Genomic DNA, 7567 nt, shown 5'->3' with positions numbered 1-7567 from the left:
ATTTATAGGAAATACATATTTTTGAAAATATTAACACTTGGAATTCGCATTTGATACATAACATTTTAAAATTTGGTGGACATAGAAAGACATTTCCCAAGGGCTGCTTTGGCCTATTTTATTTAATATTTCCCGTTTCTGTAATTTTCACTCAGGGTTTTGACCTGAAAATGTGCTTCCTGTCTTCTTCCTCCGCAGTTATGTTCACAACGATCTTTGTTAGGTAAGCGATGTTTTAGTTCCAAGTCAATAAATGAGGGACTGAGGAAAGAGGTGGACTCTCATTAGACATTTAAGCGGAGCTTTTTCAGTAGTTTAGAGGCAATGGGGAGAGACCATGAATTAGAATTGCTTTTTTCTCCTCCAATCTGACCTACTTAAGTTAGGATGACAAAAGAGGGGCTGCCTGCTTCCTAGATGTCGGCTAAAGAGATTACATGGATAAAACGGAAGATTTTCCATTGTTAAGATTAAAAACTGGTCCTTTAACGAAGTGTCAATGAGAGCATCGTGAGTTTAGCTGATACACAACAGTATTAGAAATGTTAAGAAAGAATCAACCCAGTACCCGGTGCAAGGAACAATTATTCAAAGAGAGAATTTTCTGCACAGAAGCACTGAAATGAGGATTAAAGATCAGCCCTCGACAACAACAACAAAGCGTAGGTGAAATTGGAAGCCAGCACAGACTCCTGCAGAACTGGTTTACCTCTTTGCTGAAGTGTGAGGCTCAAGGAGGAAGGCCAGCTTTCTGGGGTCAAATAGAAGCCGTGGGGAAAAGCAAAGGTTCTGCGCAGGGTGGGATGGAGGGTATGTGTGCGTGTGCGTGTGCATGTGTGTGTGTGTGTGCATGTGGGTGCGTGCATGTGTACACTGTGTGTGCATGTGTGCGAGTGTGTGTGTGTGTGTGTGTGTGTGTAGGGAGAGGAAGGTGGGGTGGGGGGAGAAACAGAGACATAGACAAAGACCCCCCTCCTTTAAAACGCTACAAATGAATAGAGTTGCTGAGTGTCTAGGTCTGGGGATTCAGAGATTATCACACTCTGAGGAGCTCAAAGTCTAGTGGGGAAAACAAACCTAGAAACAGATACTGGGCTGTTGTGCTGTTAGGTGTCCTTGAGTCAGTTTTGACTCATACAGAACCCACGTGACAGAGTAGAACTGCTCTATAGGGTTTTCTTGGCTGTAATCTTTACAGAAGTAGATTCCCGGATCTTTCTCCCACAGAGCAGTTGGGTGGGTTTGAACAGCCAATCTTTTGGTTAGCAGCCGAAGGCTTAACCACTATGTCACTTATAAATTATTTGAATAAAGGACTATTGTAACACAGAGGACAGAAACTCGACATCTGCAGAAGGGGCCAACTTTGGTGAGTAGGTGACATCTAAGCTAGGTTTTGAAGAATGACAAGGAGTTTTTTAAAGAAGAAAAAGGGACGTTGTGGCAGGACGGACAGCTGTGCAGAGGCACAGAGTTTAATGGACCTAGTACAGCCGGGTGTCCTGAGAAGGCTGGTATGGCAGTGTGTGAGAACTGCTGTAGGTGAAGCTGAAGGGAAGGAGGGAGCCTGGTTGTTCACCGCCTTTTGGAGTTTATTCAAAGTATTCGACCACAGGGAGTCAAAATATTTTTTTTTTCTAAGCCAGGGAGTGGTTTGATTTATAAAAACACAAGTCTGGAAAAATATGAAGGAAAGGGCTGAGTAGAGAGAGCCTGGACGCATGGAAACCAGTTGGAAGGGCATTACAATAACTATTAAGGCAATGGCAGTGGCGGCGGGTAAGGGCTGAAGAAGCATGGCCAGATTTCAGAGATTGCGGAGGTGGAGTCTATAGTGACTAGACAGGAGCGGTGAGAGAAAGAAGAGGCAAGGATGGCATCAGAGTTGCTGGCTTTGGTGGATAATGGCACCATTTACCAAGGCTGAGAATATAGAAGGCAGAACAATATGGAGGCTGTGGAGGAGATAATGAATTCTGTCACATATTTGGAAAACTGAGGTATCTTCTGGAAATCAGATGTGTTGATCTAGCATGCAACAGGCGCTTTGAGCCTAGAATCCAGAAAAAGGTAGGGCTTGGGGAAATGAAATGTGGATCTTGTTATCATCAAGAGGATGGGAGCTGTGGATACCAGAATCATTTGAGTGAGGAGGCCAAGGATGGAGCGCTAGGGAAAATCATCATTTAGGACAGTGGTGCTCAACTAGAAGTGATTTGGCCCCCTGGGGACATTTAGCAAGGTTTGGTGCAGTGCTTAAGAGCTTGGCTGCTATCCAAAAATTTGGCAGTTCAAATCCACCAGCAGTTCTTTGGAAACCCTATGGGGCAGTTCTACTCTGTCCTATAGTATCTCTATGAGGCAGAATCGACTCAATGGCAATAGGTTTTTGGTGGAGATACTTTTAGTTGTCACAAATGGGAGGAGTAGCGTGGGCTGCTAAACGTTCTACAGTGCACAGAACAGCCTTCCGCAACCAAGCATCACCCTGCTCAAAATTTCAAGGGTATTGAAGTTGAAAGACCCTAGTTTGGGGAATGCACAGAGGAGTAGAAGTAAGCAAGAGTAAGAAAGAGAGAGGGAAAAAAATGAGGAGGAAGGAGAGAGCAGGTTGCTGCTGAATGCAGGGCAAGAGAGTGTTTAAACATCTGGGGCATGAACAGGGCCAAAGGCTGCCATGCCATGGGGGCAGAAAATTGGCTTTTGGCTTTGGCATTTAGGAAGCTACAAGCAACTATGGTGAAAACAGCCAGTTTTCACCCAACTATGTAGAGTAGTGGGGGCAGAAGTCAGGTTATAACAAGGTGCCGAGAGATTGGTAGGTGAGGGCATAGGACACTGAGCATGCACACTCTCTCAGGAGTTTGCTGGTGAATGGGAGGAGGAGGGAATGATTTTTTGCTTACAGTGAAGGAGACTCATGTCTCTTTTTCTGAGAAATCAAAATAAAAACTAACTTTTATTCAACATTTATTATTTATGTACCAGGCACCAAGTGTTTTACATACATTACCTTACTTAAAACTCCCAAGAACTATTCTTCGGGTTTTACAAAGGAGGCTGTAGAGCCCTAGACACGTGGTGAAGGCACAGACAGGAAGTAGTGAACTCAGCTGTGAACTCAGTCAGGTAGTCAGTGTTCAGAGGCTCTCCTGAGCTTGGTGGTTGTGCTGTTGCTGCTGCTGTTACTACTGCTGCTCACAGCTTCCAACTGCCTACTTGATGCAAAGCCAGCCTCCAAAGTCTGAGGAACTGATCACCAAAAAATCTCATTGTCGTCAAGTCGATTTCCACCTCAAGTGGCCTTATAGAACAGAGTAGAACTGCCTCATAGGATTTCCAAGGAGTGGCTGGTGGATCCAAACTGCCAACCTTTTGGTTAGCAGCTGAGCTATTACCCATTGAGCCACCAGGACTCCAGGAAACTAAGACAATTGGATAATCTCAAGGTCCCTAGGTCCTATGGATTTCCTCCCACCACTCTATTCAAGGTTGGTCTAGGTAAGGAATAGTGCTTGAAAACATAGTAGGTATTCAGTAAATATAGACTGACTGAATGAATGAAGCAGCAAGAAAGCAGGTAGCAGAAAGGGGAGTGCTGGGAAGAAGTCTATCAATTGTTCGCCATTTGGGTCCAGACTGAGCAAGGGCAGTAGTGAAGTCAAGTCAAGGATGATGAGATAGACTGCTGAGGCTGATCTCTTTGGGGTTCCAGGTAGAAATAGGATTGGATGGGCCTTGAAGCCTGTGTCAGAGGGCTGAGAAAAGATGACATCAGAGGAGATGCCATAACTAGTGTTTAATCGTGCCATTCAAAAAGTTTCACTTCAAACACCCTGTTTGGATTGAATTGTGTCCCCTCAAAATACATGTTAGAATCCTAACCCCTAGGATTACCTGTGGATGTAATCCTGTCTGGAAATAAGGTTCTTTGTTATGTTGATGAGGCCCTATCAATGTGGCGAGTGTCCTAAATCTAATCACTGCTAAACTAACAGAGCAGCATAGACACAGAGACAATGGCGCACAAACCGGGGAAGACAGATAGATGCCATGCCCCGTGAAGGTCACCAAGGAACTGAGGAACGCTCAAGAGACAAGGAGCTTCCTCCAGAGTTGACAGGAGAGAAAGAGAGCCTTCCCCTAGAGCTGGTGCCCTGAATTCAGGCTTCTAGCCTCCTAACCTGTGAGGAAATAAATTTATGTTCTTTAAGGCCACCCACTTGTGGTATTTCTGTTATAACAATGCTAAAAAACTAAGACACACCCCAACTAGCATACAGGCAACAATATAAATAGGCAGTTCAAAGGAAAAAAAAATCTTCAAGTGGCTAATAAAACATACAAAGAGACACTCCAGCTAACTTGAGTTATAGAAGTATGCTAAAGCAATAAAATTTTTTCATCTTCCAAAGATCAAAGGGTGTATTAATACATAGAGCTGGTTACAGTGCAGTTAATTTCATTTATCTCTTTCAAAATTTCAGTGCATGTCATGTGCCTTCTGATCCTGAAATTCCATATCTAGGCATCTACCTGTAAAACCAAACCTGTTGCTGTTGAATCGATTCCTACTCATAGCAACCCTACAGGACAGAAAAGAGCTGCCTCATAGAGTTTCCAAAGCTGTAATCTTTACAGAAGCAGACTGCCACGTCTTTTACCCACAGTTGGTGGCTTTGAACTGGTGATCTTTCGGTTAGCAGCCGAGTGCTTAACGACTATGCCACCAGGGGCCCTGTTATCTAGGCATCTATCTTCCAGAAATACGCTCACCTGTGCACAGATACATGTATACAAAGGCGTTCAATGCAGCACTTTTATTTTCAATAGTTGTGACGGGAGCCACTATAATGTCATGACTGTAAAACTTGGTAGCCCTTCACCTTGACAATGGTAGAGCTTCCGCTCTCATTGTCTTGTGACTGTTCAAAACTTTTACTTTCTTGTCAATGCCTCCCCCATCATTCTAAAGACAAAATTTCCTCACACCCCTCCCCAAAAGTCTCTGTATCCAAAGTCTTCTGAGTGTCTGCCTTTACATGTCCCAGTGGAGAAGCTGCCCTATTCCACATCCAATACCCACCAAGCCAGTCCTTCCCCCCGAGCTCATCTCCTCAGACACTGTGCCCCATTAACTACCCAGCCCCCCAATGTTATCATTCTTTCCTTCCCTACTGCTCATCGCTCCAAGTTATAAAAAACCCATTGCCGTTGAGTAGATTCCAACTCACAGCAACCCTATAGGACAGAGTAGGACTGCCCCATGGGTTTCCAAGGAGTGGCTGGTGGATTCAAACTGCTAACCTTTTGGTTAGCAGCCAAATGCTTAAACCACTGCGCCACCAGGACCCCCTTCAGGTTATAATCGTCTGAATTCACTCCATGCTAAAATAAAGCAGCTTCTTAGAATCCTGTCTTGAGCCTGTGTCTTCCTTAGAGCTAGCCCAAACTCCACTCTTCTCAGCTCCTTGAAAGATTGGTTTCTATTCCATTTCTCCATTCTTCACTTTCAAATTGCTACTCAGTCACGATTATCCAGATGCTCTCCCTTCCCCCTATATGCCACGAAACCACTCTAGGAAATTTGCCTGTACATTGCCAAAACCAATGGGCACTTTTTAGTTTTTGACTTACTAAACTTAAGCTGCCCACCTGCTTGTTACTGAATGTCCCCTCTTCTGGCTTCTGTGGCAGTGCTTCCTCTGTTCCTCCACTCCTTGACAGCACTTTCTGAGCCTTTTCCCTGGGCTTCTCTATCAGCTCCTTAAGCTTTTCTCACACCCCTTCTGTCAACCTTCTCATTTCATATGATCTCCTTAAAAAAAGATCTCCTTAGGAGGATTTAATCCACTCTTGGGAGGTTTTTTCATTTTCTAAATTTTATTTATTTTGTTGTTGTTGTTTGTTTCTGTTGAGAATAGACACACCAAAACACACACCAATTCGACAGTTTCTACATGTACAATTTAGTGACATTGATTGCGTTCTTTGAGTTGTGCAACCACGTTTACCCTCTTTTTCTGAGTTGTTCCTCCCCATTAACATAAACTCACTGATCCCCCTAAGGTTCCTATCTAATCTTTCTAGTTGCCGTTGACGTTTTGATCCCATATAGATAGTTCTTAGAAGAACATAATGCTCAAGGCATAACTTTTTTACTAGTTAAGCTAACCATTTTCGGTTTTAAGATGATTTCAGGGGATTTTTTGGTTTAAGGTTTAAGGTTTAAAGATTGTCTCGGGGAAATAGTTTCAGGGGTTCATCCACCCTTCATGGCTACAGAAAGCCTGGAGTCCAAGAAAATTTGGAATTATGTTCTACATTTTCCCCCTTTTGATCAGATTCTTCTATGAAATGTTTGATCAAAATGTTCAGTAATAGTAACAGGGCACCATCTAGTTCTTCTGGTCTCATGACAAATGAGGCAGTTGTTCACGGAGGCAATTAGCAACTCACTCCACATCCCTCTTCTGTTTCTGCCTTTCCTTCTTCCTCTGTTGAGTCAGATAAATAGAGACCAATGGCTGTGCCTTAGATGGTCATTGGCAAGCTTTTAAGACCCCAGGCACTACGCGATGAACTAGGAAGTAGAACAGAAGCACTAAACACGTTATTAGACCGATTAACCCAAAACTTTCAAACCAGTGAATCAAATCCCATGAGTGTCTGGTTGTACATAAGCAGCCTCAACAGCTACTCCTTTTTTTTTTTTTTTTTTTGTCATTGTTGTAAGTTTATCTATCACACAACTTTTTACAATTCGACTTTCTAGAGGTGTAAAATTTATTGACACCAATTACAATAATTGGTTGTGCAATCCTACCCTTAATCTGCACAATTTTTCCATCACTGTTGACCCCTTTTTCCTTCTCCCTCCCACCGCTGGTAACCACTAATAAACTTTGGTTTATGTACATTTGCTTTTTCTTGTCTTTTTATGTAAGTGAGGTCATGCAATAAATGTCCTTTTGTGATTGGCTTATTTTGTTCACGATAATGTCTTTAAGCTCCATTCATACTGTAGCATGTATCAATACTTCATTTCTCCTACCGACTAAGTACTATACTGTATGTATGTACCACATTCATCTGTTAATGGACATTTAAGTTGTTTTTACCTCTTAGCTATTGTGAATAGTGCTGTAATGAATGCTGGTGTACAAGTTTCTTTTTGAGTCTCTGCTTTCAAGTCTTTTGAGTACATACCTAAGGGTGGAATTGCTGGGTCATATGGTAGTTCTATTTTTAGTTTTTTGAAGAACCATTGTTGCAGGGCAAGGTTTCCCACCTTGGAACCAAGTCCTGCCTAGGTTCTTGCCTTCTACTGACCAAGAATGATCAGAAGAGGCTCAGAGCCTCCACATGAACAAAGGTTTATTAGTGATAGAAAGAAAGCAGAGGCTTGTGAGGGAGAGGTGGAGAGGGGCTTCTGCCTATGCTAGCCTCCAGTCTCTCCCCGAACAGAGGTTTTCCTGGAGTTTATAAGGGGTTTTAGGCAGGAAGAATCTTATGTTTTATTCTTTGCTTTTTGGGGGGAAAGGCAGGGCTTTATGGGAAATGGCAG

Source organism: Loxodonta africana, chromosome 17 (assembly GCF_030014295.1).
Source record: "Loxodonta africana isolate mLoxAfr1 chromosome 17, mLoxAfr1.hap2, whole genome shotgun sequence".
In the NCBI taxonomy this organism is placed as follows: domain Eukaryota; kingdom Metazoa; phylum Chordata; class Mammalia; order Proboscidea; family Elephantidae; genus Loxodonta; species Loxodonta africana.
This window is presented reverse-complemented; position numbering follows the sequence as displayed.